This window comes from Sus scrofa, chromosome 13 (genome assembly GCF_000003025.6).
Source record: "Sus scrofa isolate TJ Tabasco breed Duroc chromosome 13, Sscrofa11.1, whole genome shotgun sequence".
Lineage (NCBI taxonomy): Eukaryota > Metazoa > Chordata > Mammalia > Artiodactyla > Suidae > Sus > Sus scrofa.
In genome coordinates, this window is record NC_010455.5 from 101,032,667 (window position 1) to 101,057,207 (window position 24,541).

The 24,541-nt window shown below is 38.1% G+C and overlaps 1 protein-coding gene across 7 annotated transcripts in view; it reads right to left on the bottom strand.

Moving 5' to 3' along the window:
- Positions 1 to 24,541, bottom strand: part of SPTSSB (serine palmitoyltransferase small subunit B) — a 36,680-nt gene that overhangs the window by 9,429 nt on the left and 2,710 nt on the right. For 4 of the 7 annotated variants that reach the window (XR_002337743.1, XR_002337741.1, XR_002337742.1 and 1 more), the window contains one exon: positions 16,116 to 16,209. The exons of 1 other annotated variant lie outside the window; for it this stretch is intronic. The gene's annotated coding sequence lies outside the window, so the exon portion shown is untranslated. Of the gene's footprint in view, positions 1 to 908; positions 1,010 to 16,115; positions 16,210 to 24,541 lie in introns of all 7 variants that reach the window. 2 more of the 7 variants (XM_005669959.3, XM_013982174.2) reach the window with 2 other exon arrangements.

Here is a 24,541-nt window from a genome sequence, read left to right on the forward strand (position 1 = left end):
AGACTTTCATAGATATGGTGAGTGTCCTTGGGAATAACACTCACTTGTGCCTGTTTGCTTATTCCTAAAAAATAGTGGTGCCACATCATCTGAGTCCACTTTGATGGCTTTTGCTATTCAAATTACAACTATATTTTTTTGAAGATCATTTCTATGTTCTGACTTGAAAATATCTCTCTTTCCTTTGATTCTCTCTTGAGTAAAAGCAAAATATTTTTGCTCCATAAGACCATGGACACTCAGGCTATAGAGAGACTCTCATGATCCTCATGCCTGGCACAGAGACAGCCATCAGTAAATAACTGCTGAACAAATGAGTAAATGAATGAATGACAAGTAACCAAATTAAAATAACTATGGATGACTCATAGTCCCAACATAAGTGGGATACGATTGGTTTTTGCTGACTTTCAAGGGCTTGGCTTTGATAATAAGTAACCCTTTCCACATAAGCTTAAAATGAGAAAGTCTTTGTGCTACAAATTATGATTATTTGTAATAATAGCTAGGATAATCCCAATAAATAAATGATACAAATTGAAGTCGTTTTACTTTCCTATGAAAAGTGAGACTCCCATCTTTCTTAGAAGCCAGAGTGGGGAGGAAGTAATTGGATTTAAATACCTTGCTCTGGAGTTCCCGTCATGGCGCAGTGGTTAACGAATCTGACTAGGAACCATGAGGTTGTGCATTCGATCCCTGGCCTTGCTCAGTGGGTTGAATCCAGCATTGCTGTGAGCTGTGGTATAGGCCGCAGACATGGCTCGGATCCTGAGTTGCTGTGGCTCTGGTGTAGGTTGGTGGCTACAGCTCCAATTAGACCCCTAGCCTGGGAACCTCCATATGCTGAGGGACGTGGCCCTAGAAAAGACAAAAATAAATAAATGAATAAATAAATAAATAAATACCTTGCTCTGGCAGGTGGACTTCAGTGAGAAGTTACCTCCAATGTTCTTTTTCATTCCTAGCTTTGGTTGCAGAGGAATAGTGAAAGCCAGTAGGGTTAGGTCTTGGAGAAAATGAGTCACAGAAGGAGAATTTCAGTGAACAAGCAACCAGGACTTTTCACTAGTAGGCCAAAAGAGGGAAAATTAGGAGGTATCTATTTGAGTTTTTAGGTTGTCCCACTAGATGACTATATATTTCAAACTAAATTTATTTAAAAAAATCTCATTCATGGATACCCACACTTGCTCCCTCTTCATTATCTAGGTAGAGTTTGGGGTGGTGCCAAGTAACTGATCAGGAATGTGAAAAGTCCACTCATCAGGTATGAAGTTCAAGACTGTGCAGGAAGAAGTGGGAGAATGATGGCTCAGACAGGCACAGACCCTCCCCTTAGGAAGCTTGGTCCAGTTGGGAAGACAGGTAGCAATCAAATAATATATACAAATACATAATTATCAGCTACACATTGTGCCCCAAAGGACAAGAATAATATATAAGGGGCTGTGAGAAACTAGCTTAGTCTGAGTAGGTCTCCGAGGAAGAGATATTTGAGATGAAATCCAAGAAATGACTGTGAATCAGATAAACTATGTTGTCAGGTGGGGAGAATGGCCAAGACAGAGGGGTCAACTTGTGTTTGTGCAGAGGTTAGAGGTGAGAAGGAGCTTGTTAGGTGATTGAGGGGAGCAGGGAAAGGAGTAGAGATCTGGGAAGGGAGGCTGGGAGTATGAGAAAACTTAAGAGGAAGGAACAACCATTGTGAGGCAAAGCACTCTAGGGCCTATTTGGGTAGGCTAATTATTTTGTCTTTATGCTATGAGTAAGGGGGCTCCAGAGTTTTTAAATAGGGGGGTGCTGTGGTGGGTTTGACAGGATGAGGCTTTAAGCTCATATGGACATGTTGCATTCCCTGCATTCTAAAGCCAAGCTGAAATGAGTTTGAATACCAGTCGTTTCAGTAAATCTATGCCTCTGCTCTCCCATGGGCGTTAATTCATTCAAAATCAACCTTGTACTGAAAATCAGTTTAAAAATATTCTTACTTCTCTTGTTACTTTTATAAATGAGATGGATTACTCATTTAGAAATAACATTGACTTTTTCTCTCTACATTTTAGCTTTTAAAATTGTATAAATTAATTGCCTGGCCATTACTTTCTCTTCAAAAATTAAATTTCTTTCTCAAGCAGCCCCAGTAGACACCTTGATCACAGCCTTGTGAGGGACCCTGAGCCAGAGGCATAAAGCTAAGCTGTGCTCAGATTTCTGAACCATAGAAACTAAGATAGTCAGTATTCATTGTTTTAAGCCATAAAATCAATCAATCAATCAAGGAAACGAGAGATTTAAAGAATACCAACATGTGCTACACCAAAGCTGGATACCTGGTAAGACATTGGTCACATATTGCTAACAATTTAAAGAATTAAGATTTAAAAAAATTTTGTCAGTCTCTACAGTGCCCTGTGTCATTTCCAAGCCCTCTCGGTAGTGAGCTCTGGCATGCGAAAAGTGCTTTTATTGTTACATTTCAGCGTAGTCTCAGGAAGACTAAGAGTCAACAAAAGCATTGATTTTCCCCCTTTTCTTTGATTCTTTTTCCCCTTATTAATGAAAAGCAATTTTAAAGATTATTTCTTCATTGTTGCTTATGCAAAGGTGAGAAGAGAAGAGAGTTATTATTGGTAAACCATCTGCTTCAACCTGTTGTTAGACTATGCACTGTATTTAGGTTCTAGATTTGTTTAGGTAATATATTTTTACTTCCTTTTGAGTCTGTTTTAAAATCTCCTATGGGATAACATGCAAGATTTAAGAAAACCACTTTAGACAATTTAAGATGAGTAATGTGGGAAGGAGTATTCATTCATTCATTAAACAAATGCATTTTGAGTACTACTATGTGGTTTCTTCTGAGTAGTAACAGCTTTAGAAGGAATCTGTTCCAAAATGGCATTGCAGGCAGGAGATGCTCTTCTAGGCAGCAGCAAACTGGACCATGTAACACTCAGTGATGAGGGGCCAGGAATGAGTGCTAAATGGGAGGAAAGGGCATGGAAAAATGCTAAGAAGGAAGTTAGGAAAAGAAATTGAATTTGGGAAATATGATGCCAGAAAGGCCATGAAATTAATTACCCATCGGTAACCTAGAACTAGAAGACAGCAAACATCTTAACTCTTAGTTTTTCACAATGAAATGTGAAATCAATTTGCCCTTAAAGACTTGATGGCATATCCCAGTAGAGCTAAACAAAGGATTTAAAATGGTTACTGTATTCAAACACAGCATGAATCTCCTTGTTTGTAATTGTGTTTTTTAATAGATAATTTCCTGTATATGGAAAAGAGGAGGGAAGAGGTTTGTTTCTTCTCCTTTTAATGTTTCCTCTAAACTTGATTTTTAGAATCCTCTTAAATCTTAATGAGGTTGTGCATTCAAAAGTGGCACTCCCTCCCTAGGCACGTTGCGGTTTGTCTTTGGTGGTATAATGGTACAGTGGGTTTGCCTCTAACAGCGGAAGCTTTGTGGTGATACCCTCAGGTGAGTGAGGAGGCCTGGGAGCCTTGTGGAACCAAAGTAGGTGAAAGGCGCTGTAAGAAGTGGGAGTGGGGCAAAGGTCAGCACTGTTCCCTGGAGGAATGGATTACGAGGCCTGAACAAAGGCTTTCTCTGGGCCATTGTTTTAAAATCAGGATAACATCTCCTTCAGAAGAATCCATGTGGTACCATTTTCTAAGATACCTAATGGATTTGGTTTATAAGAACTTCTCTAGTAATAATAACAAAACAATTTCTATTTTTATAGGATTATATGTATTTCAGAACGTGCTTTTATTTCATTTGCATAATGGGTTTGGGAATAAGGATAGGCATGGGTTCAAGTTCTGACTCCTCCACTTGCCGGGTATGTGACCTTGGCCCAGTTACTTAGTCGTCCTGGGCCTCAAGTCCCTCACCTGTTAATGGATATAATAATCCTTCTGTTTAAGGTTGCTGTGAGGATTAGCAGAAATGTAAGCAAAGCATCAATTAAAGGGATTTGTGTATGGAGGAAGTACATAGATAGGAAGATGGAATCTAACTGGAGAAATATTTTCCCTCCCTTTTATTTTTTGAAAATAATTATTAACATGCTGGTAATTGCACCAGAAACTTGAGATTCCATGGTGACTGAGACAGGCATGGCCATTGTCCCAAAGGATTGTAATTTAGTTAAGTATATTCCACAAATACACATTTTAGACAATATTTACCACATGCGTTAGGCAGCTAAGGTGGAATTCTAGAATGTTAGTAGCTGGATGGACTGTAGAATCCCTAGACCTAATCACTCATTTTATTTTATTAAAAATATCCTTTTTGGCTGCTCCCATGGCATGCATAAGGGATAGAATCCAGGCCACAGCAGTGATAATATGGAATCCTTAAACGCTAGGCCACCAGGGAACTCCCTAGTCACTCATTTTAAGGAAAAGACCAAGGCTGTGGGGCTAACATTAAACTTAAGTTATATTGGTTGACATTAAATTTGGTTTTCAAGGTGAACTAAAGTGACCAGATTATTCTAGGTTTTGACTATCCCATATTTTGGCATTGGATGAAAGAAGTAGAAATTCCAATGGAGGTTTTCTGTAGTCTTCAAAGACTCTAAGTTGAGCAAGAATGCTGGAATTCAGTGTGTAGCTTTCTGGAAGACCTCAGCCAGCTTCTCTGTGTCCCCAGATTCTCCTCTGCTCTTACTCAAGATTCTTTCCTGAAATCCCAGTTAGGATTCTCCTCTAGTCAAAGGAAAGTCTGAATGCCTATTTATTGCAGATACTATGGGGAACTGGCAAAAGTCAAGGTTCTTATTAGTAGTGTACAACTTAACATGGATTAAAGACTCAAAGCAGAGTTTTGTAAGGTTGAGGGGAGAAAGAGGGAGAAGGGAGACAGTATTAGAGAAGGATAATGAGAGTGAGAGTCTTGGGAACCAGAGAGAGACTGGGTCCTAAAGGGAACCTAGAGAATAAATGGGGACACTGTGACAGTAGAAAATAGTAAGGACTTGGAATTCCCCTAAGAAGTTATCTCATAATTGATTGGAAAGTAAGTGGCTATTTTTTATTTCTGAATGTCACTGAATGTTTTTTTTTCTCTCACTAGATTTGTGTACAGTGGGGAAAGATAAAGTTTCATCTCTTTTTCTGCAATGAGAAGGAAAAGTCCTGGGACTTGTGATCCACATTACTCAGGGGTCTGAACAGAGAAAAAACTTAGAATAAATAGAGCAATGAAATCCCCACGTGTTTGGATGAATCTGTGTGTATGAGTCATGAAAGGAGAGCACTGTAAGGGAAATATGCAGGACAGTGAAAAAGCAGAGGTTAGTCTTGCTCAGGAGGTTCCATGTTTTTGGTTTCTGTCTATGGGAATGGGAGTGGTAAACAGGCAACTGTAATGAAAGATGAATGGCAAGTGATTTGTTAGAGTGGCACTTGCCTTGGGAATACTGCAAATGACTTCATCTTGCAGCTCTCTTTTGCCTAAAGGAAGTGCTCCAAATTATTGGATTTTCTAAGTAAGGGATTTTCCTTTCTAAACATTAGCTAATGGTGAATCTTCCCTCCTGAGAGGGGGAAAAAAAAACCCTAACATATTTTGGGTTACATTTACTTTTAAAATATCAGAATCTAGGGCTGAAAAGAAAAGTCAAAAGGACCTACAATCGATTTTGGGTGAACTCCTTCCCAACTTATTTTGGAATTCTACGTCAGTCACTCAGCTTTTTTTGGGCTTCATATTTGGAACCTGAAAATCTGAGAAGTGGAAAAAGTATCCTGCCTGCTGCTAAAGAGAGATGCCGTATCTAAAAAGAGACTCTGTCTGTCCTCGGAAGCAGCTTTCTTTGGAAAGAACTCAATATGGCTTACTCAGATTCAAGCCTTCCTTTAATTAAGTGATTCATTTAAAGGAGCAGAATGATCTCCTTCCAAAGAGTACAAAAAAGGGTGATAAGAATGAGTAAATTTACAGTGGGGGAGACTGATAACCGATACCTCTGTCAGCTGATCAAGGCCAACATCAACAGTGATAAGTCATGTTGATAGTATGTATTCATGATATTATGGCATGAAATCCACAGTTTACTGCTGTGGTCTTCCTCCCCCAAACTCACAGTCTCAGCCTAATCATGAGGAAAAACAAAAACATCAGGGAAATTTCAACAGAGCAGCATCTTGCCAAATACCTGACCTTAAAATTCTTAGTACCCCTCGGAGTTCCCATCGTGGCACAGGAGAAAGGAATCTGACTAGGAACCATGAGGTTGTGGGTTTGATCCCTGGCCTCGCTCAGTGGGTTAAGGATCTGGCATTGCCATGAGCTGTGGTGTAGGTTGCAGATGCAGCTCAAATCTGGTGTTGCTGTGGCTGTGGTGTAGGTTGGCAGATATAGCTCAGATGTGACCCCTAGCCTAGGAATCTCTATATGCTGCAAGTGTGCCCCTAAAAAGACAAAAGACAAAAAAAAAATTCTTAGTACTCCTTAAAACTCTCAAGGTCATCAGAAACAAAGTGTGAAAAACTGTCACAGCCCAAAGGAGCCTAAGGAAACATTACAACTAAATGTAATGTGTTAGCCTGGATGGACTCCTGAAACAGAAAAAGGATTTTAGGTAAAAACTGAGTAAATCTGATTAATATGTTGGCTTTAATAATAGGATATCAACATTGGCTCATTAATTGTAATGTTTCATACTAATGAAAGAGGTTAATAGTGGAAACTAGGTGCAAAGTATATGGAAATTCTTTGTATTATCGCCTCAATTTTTCTGTAAGTCTAAAAATATTCTAAACAATAAAATCTGTTAAAATTTTCTGAAGGCAAACAATAATTAGAAAAAACTTGAAAGGGCCGGAGTTATCCTATTCCAAACTCCAATGACTTTGCTTATGCTCTTCTATCCTTCTAGAAAACTCTTCCTTGTAACTCTGAACATAGTTAAACAATAGCCTTCCATACAGGATTGATTTTCAAACATTTTCAAACACGGTAGAGAGGAAAAATACATTTCACATTGTGATCCATGGAAACACACATATACATAGCCATATAACTGAAATAAATATCTCTCAAAATAATACTCTGCAGTGTGAACTCATATTTTATTTTCTATTCTATTCCATTTGATTCTGCTGTGTTCTATGTTATTGTCTTTATTCATTACAAAACACCCCAATTGTGAGCTACCACATTGGTTTTTCAACCTACCAGTTACAACCTGCAGTTGGAAATCCACCCCCTTAAGGCTTAACTCAAGTGCCAGCATCTCCAATATTTTCTGCATTGTCACATTTGACAGACACTAGCCAATGTGTGGCAATTTAAATTTTTAGTGCTCAATAGCCACATGTGACCCACGGCTACCATACTGGATGGCATAGATATAGAATGTTTCCAGCACTGCAGAAAATTTCATTAGGCAGTGCTGTAGACTCTGTTCATATCTTGCTTGGGACTAATGAAATAGTGTCCAACTTGTCTACTTCACCTTACAATCTGCCATGCTGTGGCTGGAATTATCTAAAATTACAGATTTATTTTTCTGCTTGAAACCCTTCAATGTCCTGTGAAATGGCACATTCATTTAAGGCCCTTCACAGTTTGATTTGTCCATCCCTCCTGCATCATCTCTGGACTCTTCTGCTAAATGCCATTCACTTTAAAGCTTCCACATTTTAGTTCATCCTCTTTTCTAGAAATATTTTTGTGCCCCTTTTCTTTTAGATAAAACCTATTTATTTTCAAGATGTAGTGCTTATCTTCTTTCTTCTATGAAACATTCTCAGGAGACCACTCTTTCCAAGGATAGTATACTGATGTCTCTTAAGGGTTACCATTGTAGCACTTATACTGTATTACAATTAGCCATGTGCAATGTTTCCCCACTAGACTATGAGGTCTTTGAATACTGGGAATATGTCACGGTCATCTCTTTATCCCCAGTGCCTGGAATGTAAGGTACGTATATACCGGCTGGTGAATTGGTTGGCTGATTAGCTGACTGACTGATTGAATTTTAAGGATGTGGAGGGCAGGGACCACATTTGTACTTATTTAATATTTTCATAGCACAATGTGGGGCACATAAAAGGTACCTATAAATTCTCACTGTCTGCTTTCAGGCAATAAGTATTATACAGATTATTTTCTAAGTACTGTCAAATTCAGTACAATCTGTCTTTTTGTAGGATGGAAGGGAGTTGGTACTAATTTTTTTTTTTATTGTGACAAATGCTTTTTAATTTCCCCATACTGTTAAAAGCTCATGGAATCTCTGGGGGAATAAAAAACTTCTAATGTGGTTTTAAATCCCATTAAAATGGCTTTTTACAAGGGCTTACTCTAGGTGAAGAATAATTTAAGACTGGTAGGCAGAAAAGTGGCTCTAATGGAAAAAAAAAAATCCCAGGATGAGAACATCTGGAGACCTGAATTCTCTTACAGCTTTTTTTCTTTTCTTGTCCCTTCTATTTTATTTTCTTTATTCTCTTTTCTCTTTATTTCTCTTCATTCACTCTACTTTGTGTCCTTGGAGAAGTTCCAAACTCTTTTTGTGTTACAGCTTTTCTGTCTCAAATGAAGATAATAGTTAATACCTCTAAGTCTGTCTAGTGATGTGGTAAGGAATGTAGGGATAGTTTGTGAGAACTTTAGAAATAATTTTAAGAGTCAGAGTGATAGTAATAGTAGTATTTATTGTTCCTTGTGGATTGGTGCAACCTTATTTGCAAGATTTTATTAAATTATAGAGTTGAAGAGTCTTCATGGAATATTCTATAATGGTTACCTCAACAATGGAGGGCCTTGTATATTTTATAGTAAAAAACCCCCCCAAAACAAAAAACCTCAGCCCTTATTTATGTTTGCTAGATAACTGCCTAGAACATTGAAATATAATAATAAAATAATGTACGTATATAGTTATTACCACAAACCACTATTTGAAAGGCACAGCAATCTTTATACATTTTTAACAATGTACGTTGGGCAGGGCTACCACACACCATTGTGTGCACTGCACAACTTTATGCCATGGTTGTTATCTTGGGGACCTAGTCACAAAGATGTCATATCATGCTTCTTGACATGAACACGATTTGATTCACAAAGATAAAAGTTTGTATGATTGAAGGTGAAACCTTATATTTTGTCTATGTAAGAGTCAGATACAAGATCGTTCCCAATTTCCAGACATCTTGCTCTAAGTTTTCTGTGGGCAACTCCAGTGTTTTCTGTGTCCCCTACAAGGTAATATTCTTATTTAACATTTTCTCCCAGTTTCTTTTCATCCTAGAATACTCTCGAGTCACCCTCTGGCAAGCAATTCCTCATGCTGATACTGAGGTACAATATTGGAAGTCAGACCAGAAGTGATGGATTTGAAGTTCAAGTTTTTAAAGGGAGCTAAGAAAGCCAACTTAAAAGCTTGTGATAAATCAAAGCCAGAGAAGAGAATCAAACAGCCATAGGGCAATTTCTTTATGCATTCATGAATTGGCTGGAAAATTTTATAGACTCCTCAGAGAGAAAGAAGCACACAATTGTAAGTCAAAGCTTGTTTCTGCATTTAGGCAACTAAGTTACTCTAAGTTTTATAATATTGTACATTTGAAGTGAGTTACTAAAAGAGTATACTAAAAGGAAAAAGACTGACCAACAGTTTAGCCAAGTTATTGTTGGTATGGTGTGTATTTGAAATATACACAAGAGTAGAGTGGTTTTTTTGGTGGCTATCTGAACCAATCTTATTACCTGCAGTTTTCATTAACACCAACAAAAGCAGAGCAATAGAAAACAGGTACTTCTATTCTCACTATCAACTGAGGCCACTGGGCAACATGGTGTGTGTTGAATACTGTAATTTCAAAGCAGCCCGTGTTGATTGGCATCTTATGACAGACTCCAGAGGAATGTATGAATGAAATACTTAGGGCTGGGAAAGAAAATGTGGAATTTGACTTTAGCAGAAATTTATAAATAATAATTTAGGAGATACCAAGTACAGATTATACCAATTTCAATGTTCTCTAGCTATCGTAAGGAGATACATAGAATGAAACTAAAGAAGAGCAGCATGTATACTAAGGCTGAGCAGATGTTATGAATAGGAAGAGAAACTTGTAACTGGGGATGATATGTCTTGCCTTGTTCCTGGTGTCTTTTCAATGACTCCTATGGGAGGTATATATTCTTTATTTTAAGCGTCCTTCTTTATTTCTCCCAATTTTTGAGTGGAGAGTAGGCTTCCTAGGTCAAGTTTTTAACCGTCGTGCCATTTTCCAGGATGAACCTCTTTGTTACTATTTTATTTTTTTAAAAAAGAAAAAGAACCCCTGTTATCCTATAAAGAAGGAAAAGAGGAAAGAGTATAGCTTCTAGGTGGCTTATTCCTTCTGAAGGTATTGTCCCCAAGGGCTGTCAATTTGTTTTTAGAGGTAAAAAATGAATAGAGCTGCAACACTAACAGTGGCCTGAAAACACATTTACAGTCATTTTTTAAGTCATTAAATGTACACACGTGTTAAGGTACATTATTCACGATAGCCAAAAACAACCCACATGTCCATTGGCAGATGGATGGATAAACAAAACATAGTCAATACATACAATAGGATATTACTTATCTCTAAAGGGAAAGGAAATTATGACACATGCTACAAATATGGTTGAACCTTGAGGACATTATGCCAAGTGAAATAAGCCAGTCACAAAAAGACAAATGCTGTTTGATTTCACTTATCTGAGAGATCTGGAATAGTCAAACTCATAAAACAGTAGAACAGGGGTTACTAAGGGCCGGAGACAGTGAGAAATTGGGAGGTGTTCAATAGATAGGAAGTTTCAGCTTTGCAAGATGAAAACACTCTGGAGACTGGTTGGACAACTATGTGAATATACCTAACACTACTAAGCTTACATTTAAAAATGGCTAAGGAGGTGAATTTTTATGTTATGTGCATTTTGTTGCAATTTAAGCTTTTTTTTTTTTTTCTTTTCTTTTTTTTTTTTTTTGTCTTTGTTGTTGTTGTTGTTGCTATTTCTTGGGCCGCTCCCACAGCATATGGAGGTTCCCAGGCTAGGGGTTGAATCAGAGCTGTAGCCACTGGCCTACGCCAGAGCCACAGCAACGCGGGATCCGAGCCGCGTCTGCAACCTACACCACAGCTCACGGCAACGCCGGATCGTTAACCCACTGAGCAAGGGCAGGGACCGAACCCGCAACCTCATGGTTCCTAGTCGGATTCGTTAACCACTGCGCCACGATGGGAACTCCGCAATTTAAGCATTTTAAACATCCATGAATAACTCTAAAAATTCAGAAGGACTGAAATTTTAAATACACTTTAAAATAGTCTGAACAATATTTTTAAAACGTCACTGAGAGTCTCAATTTGTAGTGGGGCATTACTAGTCTGGCAAAATTGCATAGCAGTACCATCCAAAGCTAAGTAAATTAATAACCTCAAAAGGTCTTCAAATAATAATTGTTAGATCCTAACTGGGGTTCCCTTCTTGGCTTTCAGGATGTAAGAGGAAAATTGGAAACTGCTGAACTGCAAAGAACCTTCTGAGAGGAGGGTAGACCTATTTAAGTTTATTCTTGGCATCAGCAAAATTCTAGTAGCTTAGTTTCCTATGGTACTTGTGAGAATTATAAATTCTGTGATATGCTTACCTGTTTTTGACAAGGATGTGAAACAAAGGGCTCTTGGGATCCCCAAATCCAGAGTATTTACAAAGGAGTAAAAGTGGAAAAGTGGCTACTTTTCTACTGTCATTACAAACCCCTTTCTTGGCTACAATGTGCCATGCATATCATAACAAAGTTGCCTGTCTCTTTTCTTTCCCAGCTCTTCTAGCTTCCCCAGCCATCAAACCAACATTTTGGTAAAGGAAATACCTGCTTACTCTGCTTCTAAGGACTCAATTTTCTTAGGAGCTAGAATCTTTAGCAGGAAAAATCAAGCCTTTGTTTCATCTCTGTCTATTATCATTATATTTTCTATGTCTTCAGAAATAGAATACTACCCCCCCCTCGGGAATATTTTGAGGGCAAAGAAAGGGAGTTACTGCAATACTGATTTGTCAAAAGCATACCTGCTAAGCATTTGTTTTCAGTGTTCTGCCAAAGGAAATCTGGTTGCAAAGGCAACTGGTCAACCAAGACTCTTCTAATAATATTTTCTAACACTACTTTTCTGTTTTTCTTGCAATTTTGGGGATAGTATTGAATAGACATTTTGGGGATGACATTGTTCATAAAACTTTTTGTCGTTTTTGTTTATTTTTCTGTCCTTCTTCCTCCTTCTCATTCTTCTGGCTTATTCTTTATTTCTTATTTCATTGTCTAAAAATCTTCTGGTGATGAGCTCAGTGTTTTTCTTATTTTGGTGAACAGCAACACTGAACTTTAATAGGTGTGATTTTTTGGTGTGACAATAGTGATCTAGTCTGTTGCTCTTTTACTGCCCTCGACTGATCTGCTTCTTTATCTCTGCTTTTAGGAAAATGAGCGGAGAGAGCTAGGCTGGCTCCAAGGATCTTGGAAATAGACACAGTATTGTTGAGGTGTTCTCTCTGCCAACCCCCACATCAGTGGACATTTCCCTACTGAGTTGGTTAGTATTCCAGATAAGCTAGTTTCTGGGGTGGGGCAAGAGGAGGTGAGAAAGCAAAGGTAGGAGTTTATAAAGTTATGTCAAGACATGTTGCTTTCAGGCAATTAAATTAATTAGATATTGTAATCTTGTGCTTCAGTGATATACTGAAAGAAAAAAGTCTCAACAACAATTGGGCCTGTTGGATTTCTCATTCTCCTGAGCAAATCGGTGTAGACATATTACACTGACTTCATTCTTTTTCACCTGCTCCCAAGTGCATGGGTACCTGCATGCTTCTGGTAAAAAGTAGAAAAGGACTGAGCTCCAAGATTATTCTTTTAAATGAGATAACAATTGTTCGTTTCCTAAGAACTTTGTTGATTCTCAAGTAAATGTGGAGAAGGCTGGGCATGTTAGAAAAAATATTTTCAACCAGTAGATTTTGAAACCAATTTAACTATAAACTTAATCTGAGTGAGATTAAATGTTCTTTTCCCTTTTGGAATGAACACGGACTTGTTTGTCAAGAATACCAGAGGAAATCTACTAGGACAGAAAAATATTTGGGTTCAGATATTGTAGTAGGTTAAATGGTGGCCTTCTAAAAGATATGTACACATCCCGGAATCTGTGCATGTGACCTTATTTGGGAAAAGTGTCTTTGTAGCAGGAATTAGCTAAAGCTCATCCTGCAAAAGCTCATCCTGAATTACCCAGGTCAGTCCAAAATCCAATGACAAGTGTCCTCAGAAAAGAAAGGAGAAGGCTAGGGAAGACTGAGTCAAGGATTGGAGTTAATGAAGCCATAAATCAGGAAGCCATCAGAAGCCGCAAGAAGGAAAGAAGAGTTCCCCTTGAGAGTCTTTGGAAGGAGTGCAGCCCTGCTGACATCTTGATTTCAGACGTCTAGCCTCTAGAACTATTAGAGAATATTTTTCTCTTATTTCAAGCCACCAATGTTGGAGTATGTGGCTACAGAAGCCCTACAAAGTGAATTCAGATCTATTCCGTAAAAACACTAGAATCTTATAATGTGGACTCCTTTTCAATTAACAGAAATATATTTTAAGTATCACCGTGGTAGGCTATGGCTAAAGGCTTCACTCAAATGATTCCTACTTTAAAGATGAAGCAATGGGAGTTCCCACTGTGGCTCAGTGGTTAACAAACCTGACTAGTATCCATGGGGACATGGGTTCAATCCTTGGCCTTGGTCAGTGGGTTAAGGATCTAGCGTTTCCATGAGCTGTGATGTAGGTAGCAGACATGGCTTGGATCCTGCATTGCTGTGGCTATGGCGTAGGTTGGCAGCTCCAGCTCCAATTTGACCCCTAGCCTGGGAACTTCCATGTGCCCAGTGGGGCCCTAAAAAGTCAGGGAAAAAAAAATGAAGCAATGGATGCCCAAAGTCTCATTGTGACCACATGGGGAGCTGGGCAAGAATCCTGTTTAGAAGCAGTGTGATAAGTTGTTATGAAGTCTGGCTCTGGATCCTGCCTGGGTTTGACCCTGGTTAAGTTGCTCAACTTCTCTGACTCAATTTCCTCTACTGCAAAAAAAAAAAAAGAAATGATTGTAGAATTTCATTCATATAATTTCTGGGATGATTAAAAGTTATAAAGTATTTAGTATAATACATAGGACATAGCCTAAGAGAATGTTAGCTCTTATGATTATTACACTATACTAATATACTTCATAGCTAAGGCTATGAATACCAGGCAAAGAATAAAAAAGAATGGGGAGTTCCCATTGTGGCTCAGCGGGTTATGAACCTGACTAATGTCCATGAGGATATGGGTTAGATCCCTGGCCCCGTTCAGTGGGTTAGGGATCCAGCATGGCCTTGAGCTGTGGTGTAAGTTGAAGACGTGGCTCAGATCCCATGTTGCTGTGGCTGTGGCATAGGCTGGCAGCTGCAGCTGATTTGATTCCTGGCCTGGGAACTTCCATATGCTGTGGGTGTGGCCCTGAAAAAAAAAAAAAAGAGTACAACAATGGGATCATTTTTAAGGGAGAATGTGTGAACTTTATCGCTTATTAAGCTAGAAGCCACTTTTAGAGATTATTCTCCAAAATGTTTTTTTTTTATATTTTTTCCCATAGTTTTATTAGCTTTGGAAGAAGTTAAATATCACTTTATTTTTTTTTATTTTTTATTTTTCCACTGTACAGCAAGGGGGTCAGGTTATCCTTACATGTGTACATTACAATTACATTTTTTCCCCCACCCTTTCTTCTGTTGCAATATGAGTATCTAGACAAAGTTCTCAATGCTATTCAGCAGGATCTCCTTGTAAATCTATTCTAAGTTGTGTCTGATAAGCCCAAGCTTCTCCAAAATGTTTATTCAGTTCTGGTGTGCTTGTCACAAAGGAGACAAAAAAATATATTATTACCCCATTGCACAGATGAGGAAACTGATACTCATTAAGGTTTTGTACATCACCTACTGTCAGAAGCCAAGGAGGAAACACTGGGATTCAGTCTTAGGATACCCTCACTCCAAAGTGGTCTTTCTATGGCACCAACTGCCTTTACAAATGCTTTGCAAAGGCTGTGTCCAACAACTAGTTTTGAATAAGCAAAATTAAGCCTCGTTATCAATAACTTTAATAGTGGGACATCCCAAACTATTTTGAAATGCAGAACAGATGCCAATTGTTTCAGAACCATAAATCTTTTAAAACATTACAGCAAAAAACAGGATGGAGTAGGAAACAATCATTCAGAAGAGAAATCAGGTTCTTTTTGCTCACACCCTCTACTCTTTTTTTCCCATTTACTACAGATTTAATAAAAGTGGGTAGATCTAGGTTTTTTCCCATTCTACTTTTCTTTCTTAAACAGAAAGAAAATGAATGTCCCATATGAACACTAACCAGCCTTACTTTCATTAACATTTTTTTAAAACGTGTTTTCATTTGAATGTATTTCTCTCTTAATTTGTGCCCTCTGGTTAACTAAGTACTTATTGAAACATACTCCTCTTTTGTATCAAGGGGCTTCCAGGATATGATATTGCTCCGTTTAAATAAAAGATTAAGGATGCCGAAACAGAAGCAGCTCTAACCAGCAAACCCATAAATAAGATAGTAGCTGGTGCTATGTAATACTGACCCTGGCACTTGTACTGGAATTGGCCAGAGGTTTTTAACCAGGAGGCCAAAAACTTGGTGGTGGTGGGTGGGGGTAGAATCTGTGAAACCCTTGAAATATTTGCAAATTTTGATTTAACAGTTTTGGGCATGTACTATTTGTGTTTAATGTCTGTAAGCTAAGAACCACTGTTCCAAGGCTTTTTTTTTTTTTTTTTTTTTTTTTTTTTTACTAAAGCTTATTGCTACATTTTACTTCTTTGTATCATCTTAAATGCCATTATAATATCAAGTATATCATCAATGTTTCTTGGTTGCTTAAGTGAGAGCTAGAAGCTCCATCTGGTTAAAGATGTCATCTTGTTAGCAAACAGGGGCAGATATCTAAAGGCGAGACTCCATGATATAATCAGAAGAATCTACCTGCCTAGGAGGGTCCAGGTCTGGGTTCTTGTTCTTGCTCCTCTGAGGAATGATTCTGTGTGTGTTACTTCTCTCTGTGTTGCAGTTTCCTCATCTGTGAAATTAAGATTTGAATTTAATAAACCAAGATACCTTCAAACCTTAATACAATTCTATTCTGTGTAAAAGATTATTAAACCTTTAGAGGTATAATCTTCCACAAAACTCTAGAATACATTATAAAAACAAGACATGACAAGCTAGCCTTATTTTAAAATTTATTTACAGGTTACAGTTTGAGCACATGTCATTGGCTAGTGACTTCCCAGTGTACTCTAAGGACCAGAAAATGATAGATCATCATCTATGGCAGGGGAGACCCCAGGTGGGACAAAGAGTCAGAAGCTAAGAGTCTCCCATCTCACTTCTATCAGAGTAGCTGGCTTTTAATCTGCTTTATACACTGGGTTTCTAGGTGCAAAACTGGGTTTCCTTTGTTTGTAGAAAATGCTTCTTGATTTTAATTAGTCTCTGTTGGTATCTATGTGGGGGAGGTTGGAGAGATTAGGTTAATCACTGTAAATATCTGGCTTTGAAAAAGCACTGGAAACAGAGTCGGAAGCCCTAAGGCTTGTTTTGTATTTTGTCATTTATTGGCTGTATCACTTCAGGCAAGTCAGTCTTTCTGAATCTTTGTCCTCATATCTAGAATGGTGATAATCTCTTTTTCACAGGGTAGTTAGAATTAGACAAAATAATGTTTGTGAAACTGTTTTGTAATTGATGAAGCATCATAAAGATGGTGAGCAGGTCTTTAATGGTGAGCCCCAGGACTCTGCATTTTCTCCTGACCATCTGAATTATGTCAGAGAAAGTATAGGTGATCAAATTTGCAGATGAACCAAAGTTATGGGGTGGCGTTATAAAAAATTTAGCAGATTACAGAGTTCTAAGAACAATTGAGGGTGAAATTTTGGGCAAAGTATAAAGTCTTGTTCTTCAGTTTGAAAAGTCAATTGTCCAAGGATAAAATGGGAAAATGGGGCCCCCAATCAGTTCAAATAAAAAAAGACTAAGGAATTTTACTTGACTTCAAAATGAGCCAATAGTGCTGTGAAATGGTTGACAAATAAGCGGTCCAATTAATTGTCTTAGTCTATTCGGACTGTTACAACAAAACACCACAGACTGGGTGGCTTATAAGAAGAGAAATTCATTTCTCACCATTCTGGAGACTGACAAGTTTAAGATCCAGGTACCACATGGCTGTGCTCTGGTGAAGGCTCTCCTCCTATTCCTAGCTGCCACCTTCTTGCTGTGTCCTCATGTGGTGTAGGGGACAAGGGATCTCTCTGGAGCCTCTTGTATAAGAAAACTAATCTCACCATGAAGGTTCTGTTGTCACAACCTAAGAACTTCCCAAAGGGCCATCTCCTAATACCATCTCCTTTGGGGGTTAGGATTCAACATATGAATTATGGGGGGGACAATCAGACACTTGCACCAATATGCTTAAGTATTTATAGATGTACTGTGCCACAGATAAGGAAAGGGAGCCACAGCTCTTGGCTTTGTGAGCATCTTCTTCCAGCTGTTAAAAGCATTCATTCCAGGGAGTTCCTGTCATGGCTCAGTGGTTAACAAATCCGACTAGGAACCATGAGGTTGTGTGTTCGATTCTTGGCCTTGCTCAGTGGGTTAAGGATCCGGCATTGCTGTGAGCTGTGGTGTAGGTTGCAGATGCGGCTCAGATCCCACATTACTCTGGCATAGGCTGGTGGCTACAGCTCTGATTAGACCCCTAGCCTGGGAAACTCCATATGCTGCGGGAGCAGCCCAAGAAATGGCAAAAAGACAAAAACAAAACAAAACAAAAACAAACAAACAAAAACATTCAGTCCGGTAAGTTGAGCACATCGACAGGAAGCTAGATAGAGAAAATCTAGGTTTTCAATGGGAAATGGTATGAGAAGATTCTGGGGAAGGAATGCATCATGGAGATTTTAAAAGATCTAAAAGATTTTAAACAGTGTTACAAGCTATTATGGAGGGGAAGGTTTAGAATTGTTTTTATTGTTTTCAGAGGTTAATCTCAGGGAAAACTTTTTTTTTTAAGGGTCCAACAGGGGTCTAATTGGAGCTATAGCTGTGGACCTACACCACAGCCACAGCAACACCAGATCTGAGCCACATCTGCGACCTACATCACAGCTCAGGGCAACGTTGGATCCTTAACTCACTGAGCAAGGCCAGGGATTGAATTTGAACATGCATCCTCATAGATACTAATCAGATTCATTTCCACTGAGCCAAGACAGGAACTCCTCAGGGAAAACATTTAACAATGAGAGCAATTTAAGGGGGAAGGGGTTGGCTGACTGAAGTTGTGAGGATTCTATTAGGAACACTGTTCAAACAGAGTCCTGGACAACACCTTCTGAGAGTTGCTATTAATCAGTGGGAAGGGTTGAAGAAGAGATTACTAAACTTTAATCAAACCTAAGATGCTATTTCTACAACAGAATTCAATATCTCATTGGAGAATGATTTACATCATTAAATTCTTTTCCAAGAGTGGAGTTTGAAATTGGCAAACTGGACTTTGCCATTATATGATATTCAGGATATTGTTTAACCTCTGTAAACAGAAGTTACATGGTGACACAGAGATGGTTGATGGTTGATTATTTCTGTGTTGTCATGAAGGTTACATGACATTGGTAAAAGATGCTTAATGGTGCCTGATATTAATAATGGCTCACAGATGATAACTTTTATCACAATTATTTCTTCCTCTTATTTTCTACATGCATTTTCTTCCTTCTCTAAAGAGATTCATTTCAGGTGACTCTGTTGAACCTGTCAGATACAAATGCTGTAAGTGGGTAACGTGGTCATGGGGCGGGAGGAGGGGTTGGGAGTTGGGAGGAATGACCATAACATCTGTTTTATGTTTGTATCAGGGTTTGTTTTCTAAGTGGAGGAAACCTGTGGAACAACTTTTTTGTCCTGAATTATAACCTGATTTTCTTGCCCATCAAAGCCAAAACTAGGTTGACCTGATTGATTTTTTTTCTTTGTTTAAAGTTTTAGACAATAAAATATGCTATTAAAAATTTAAGGACCAAGCTCTCCCTTGTGGAGTAAAGTATCTGCAGCCTCAAAGAATAAAAACAGTTGGTGACTGAAATATCAGTATCGGCCACACATTCTTCCTTTGCCTAATTTTTTCTACCCATAAAGTGACTCTAAGCTAAGTTTACTTAAAAATGAATTTAAGTGGATGAGTTAATAAAGGTGAAGCAATTTACGATTCTTAGGAGAAGATAAAAATCAGGAGATTTCCCCCTTGGTTGGTGAGGAATCTAAGATACTATTTCTACAACAGAATTCAATATCCCATTGAAGGGGGATATTCTCTTTAAAAGCAATAGAGGGAAGCATTAAAGTTACTAGGTTTTCATATGCTGGTCACAGGCTGGCATTTCATCTTCAGAAGGTAATACTCAACTGCATGTGCAGAGGCACTGTGATAATTCTGACTAAAGGTTTTACACAAAAAGAGGATTATTAAATTTTTAAAAGAAGCAAAAATATAGTATAAGACTCTTAGGTTTAGATAAGACTTGACTTCAAATAAAATTTTTTTTTCCACTTTTCTTTCTTCTGCATCAGTGAACAGTTACTGATGTTTACTGGGCATGACATTCTGTGAGGCACAAGTATGTTTCAGAACAGAGATGAGCTGGCACTTTGGCTGATGAGTGTGAGAGCAGGAATATTATTGCCCCCCAAAAATTGCTTTGGAGGTGCCATCTTGCACTTTTTTCCTTCTTTCTTTTTCTAGTCCTTGTAATTTTCTTGTTCAATATCCTACTTACATTCATTCTCAAATTCTCTTTTTAATTTTTTCAGAGACCTGAACCCAAAGTGATAACTTTAGCTTGGAATTCCTATGGACATCCTTTGATCTTATAATTGAGCTGAAAGGGCAGGGATGTAATATTTGAATAGCAAACTGTCACCCAGGAAACTGCCATTCTGTATTGGTAATAATAGTGGATATTTATTGAGCAACTTAAGTCTCAGAACTTTGCTAACCACTTTATATGTATTACTTTAGGCAGTTCACTTAATAACACTGTAATATAGGTACTATTTTTTTTTTTTCTTTTTTGGCCACCTTGTGGCATATGGTGTTCCTGGGTGAGGGATCAGATCTGAGCTGCAGTTGGTGACCTAAGTCGCAGCTGTGGCAACACCAGATCCTTTACCCATTGTGTCAGGCTAGGGATTGAACCTGTGTCCAGTGCTCCCAAGACGCCACCCACGCCGTTGTGCCATAGCAGGAACTCCTAGAGGCACTATTTCTATAGTCATTATGCAAATAAGGAGACTGAGGCATTGGGAAATTTAAATATTGACCCAAAGTCTCACAGCTAATGTAGAGCACACACTCTTAACTACTCTGGCAGTCTGTCTCTTTATGCAGAGACCTCTGGTCACAACCTGGCAAATCATCCATCCATCCATCAATCCAATCAAATATTCAGTAAGCATATACTAGGGATATAAACTAGGAAATAAGACTGACATACTTAACTTTCCTCAGCCTACTTTCTAGAGAGGAGGAGAGACAGTCACTCAAGCATCCCATATAGTGTGGTGAGTGCTATGACAGGGACATGTAGTATTACAAAGGGGGCTCTAACCCAGTTTAGAAGGGGGTCTCAGGACAGGCAGGTCAAAAAGTTCTTTTCCCCATCACTATGTGCTTTGACTACTTTGTAGCAAGAGGCATATGATGTAACCTCCAGAAAGAGAGATCTTTGAAGCAAGGTCTGTATTGCTCCCTGAATACCTGGCGCATAGTGGTTGCTCAACTAAAATCTGTTGAATAAATGAATGAGAATTCTGTGTTCCATAATAACACCATTATTGCAGGGAGGCTTTTGACTTATTTCTAACTTGACACTGAACACTCTTCAACGCTTCTCCTCTAAGCCTAAAATAAACGTTCCCTTTTGACTTAAAAAAGTCAAGCCCCTGCTCCCTTTTAAGCTGTTTTCTAAAAGTTCTATTTCAGGAGAGCTGCCACACCTATTATATTTTACAGGAGCAATGTGTCCTCAGGTGTCTTTTAAGCCAGGTGCCCCAGAGTAGAGATTCTGGGACAGTCTGGGAAGGCAGAGGCTCTCTCATTGCTTTCTCCCTTTTTTTTCCAGTTGATCTGTGGGGGTCCATCTCTGTTCTATAGTTCTGAAAGATGTGTTCTCCTTTCACCTTTCCAGAGTGGCCTGGAAATTTTTCTTCCCTTCAACCTTTCCCCTACCCTCTTCACTCTTTCAAAAGGTGTTCACTTTGAGAAAGTGGTTCTTAATTATTTACCATACAGTTCTCTGGCAGACTACAAGAATCCAGGGCAAAGCAAGAGAGAAAGGCCAGAAGAAAACTGAAAGCCCAGGCTAATGATTTCCCTTAACAAGAATTTTTGTTGTTATAAGGCGGTGTTTTATTTAGGTTGTGGTTCTTTAGAAAAGGTATGGAGTTATGTCTTCCTTGTGCTTGCTTGGAATGTGTTGGGACAAATATAATATTTTCTTTGGTGAAACAGCAATAAATCCAAAGTAGTAAAACAACGCTGATGGGAAGGGGAAACCAAAGCTCTCAAGGGGAAAAGTTAACGTGGAACAGGTAATCTTTATGGCCCATCCCGTACAAGATCTTTACATTATCTGTTTCTGTAATTTTACTTGCTAGCTTGATGCCACAGTGTAAAATCGTACCTCATTTCCTTCCCTGCTTAATTTTTCTCCAAAGCCATTACCTCCTACTCATACACTATATAATTCACTTAATATATACATATATATATGTATACACACACACACATATATGTATATGACTGCCTCTCTAAAACTTAAGCTCCTCAAGGATTGGAATTTTTGTCTGTTTTCTTTATTACTCATTCTGGTCTTAGAATTGTCATGGCACAATGTAGATGCACAATAAATATGTTGAATAAAAGAATTATTAATACTGATCAAAGCAATATTTTAACTATGATCAAGTTTTCCCCATATGTATTTAATTTATACACATCTTGTTGGACTTTTAAAATGCCTTTGTAGAAATCTGACAAAATATGACAGTAGGATCTCTACCAAAGCTTTGGTGGTCAAAACCTGCATAGAACTCATTTTCATGTACATGGTATGCTCTTCTAAACATATACCTGGAAAGATAAGCTTGGCCTAGTGAGAATGGAGAATCTTGAGGTTTTCTGGTGCAAGTAGACTTAATTGAATCCCTAAAGTTAAGGGTATGGTTTGGCTCAGTGTATTCATACCTGTTCCTGGCAACAAGTTCAGATGTTGCTTACCACCCCCATGAAACTCAGATTCACTAATTTTATATTCCTATTTCTAGACAAAGCATTATGATCCAATCCCATGGTTCTGAGTGGCAGACCAGTACATTTTTGCTGAAATCAAGTACCCTCCTTCTCTTACTCATTGTGGCCTCTCTCAAGGACTGCTCTGAAGAACCAATAAAGGACTAGACTTTATCTAGAAAGAGGAGGAACGAGTGACCTCACTGAACTTGGATTAATATGAGTGGATGAGTCCAAAAAGTTAGGGCATCACAAACAAATTCTCTGTAAGACTGAATTAATGACACTGGACATTTCTAAAGAGAGGAAAGCTTGGGCAGGTGTGTAAACAGATGCAAATTACATAACTGTGTATCACCTGTGCACTCTTTATTATTTCATCTATTTCAATGTGACCTTCAGGAAAAAGCTTTACATAAACTCTTGGTCTGGTAGTACATGAAAATTCAGGTACTCTAAGTTCTAAACCCACATATTCTCTTAATACCTTGAATAATTTATTAACACTAGCTTTACTGAGATATAATTCAAGTACCATACAATTCACCTAATTTAAAGCCCACAATTCAATGGTTTTTAGTATACTTGCAGTTATGCAATGATTACTAATGAATTTTAGACTATTTTTCACTCTAAAAAGATACCCTTTAGCAGCAAATCCCCATTCCTGCTCAACTCCACTCCTCCCGCCCCCACCCCAGCCATATGCAACCACTAATCTACTTGCTGTCTCTATAGGTTTGCTTATTGTAAATATGTTATATAAATGGAATCACACAACATATAGTCTTTCACTTTGCATAGTCTTTTCAATGTCCATGTTGTAGCATGTATTAGTACTTTATTCTTTCTTATTATTAAATAATATTCTGTTGTTCCATTCCATATCACATTTTATCTATCAATTTCTCAGTCAGTGGATACTTGGATTATTTTCACTCTTTGGCTATTATGAGTAATGCTGCTGTGAACATCTGTGCACAAGTTCTTACCTGGACATAGATTTTTAATTCTCTTGGATAATACTAGGAGTGGAATTATATGGGTTACATGGTAACTCTATGTTTAATTTTTGAGGAACTACCAACCTATCTTCCACATCAACTCACCATTTTACATTCCCACGAGTAAATTTATGATGATTCTAATTTCTCCATCTCCTCTCCAACCATTGCTATTCTCTTTCTTTTTGATTATAGCCATTTTGGTTGGTTTGAAGTGTTATCTTGTGTTTTTGATCTTCATTTCCCAAATGACTAATGATAACAAACACATCTTTATGTGATGATTGACCATTCGTTTGTTTTTAGAGAAATGTCTAAAATTCCTTGCCCATTTTCAAATGGGTTATTAACTTGTAGTTGTTGAGTTTTTCCTCTTTTGCCTTAGGAAAGGGGGATGGTTAGAAAAAGAGAGCCTCAGATCTTTTACCGCTCTTATAGCACAAAGCTGGATGGATGAGATTCTGGTGGCCTGCTTTCCCAGGGGATATATCATAACCCTGGACTGAAGTCTAATTTGAGAGGGAGCCTTGTGTTTTTGGCCTACCCCTCTTCCTTAGAGTGGGGCACCATCACCTAGAGTGGGAATTGGGTTGTGGCTCAAAATCCAAACTCTTGCTGTTTGTACTGAAATTTAGTAGATTGTCTAGAACAAACTTATCTTTATTTTCTCTTGACAGTTTCCAGAGACCTTTTGTTTATCTACAATTTTCCATAATAATTTTAAAGTTATTGTTATTTCGCTAAGGGGTGGGTTTACAGAGCTCTTCACACCACCACTCTGGAAGTTGAATCCCATCTAGGTAGTTTTTAATGAAGATTTTGTACCTTGTACACTTGGTGGTAAAATAGGTTATACCGATATAGTACTATAGGGAATAGAGAATTACAAAGAACAATTTTTACAAAAGTATTTGCAGATTTACAGTGGATTAAGGAAACCAATTGAAGTTGAGGACTATTGACTTTCAACTTCATATCCAGTTAATTTCTAGAATGCCCATGAATTTGGTTTGACAAATCATTGTTAATTTATTGTTGTTAAATAGTTG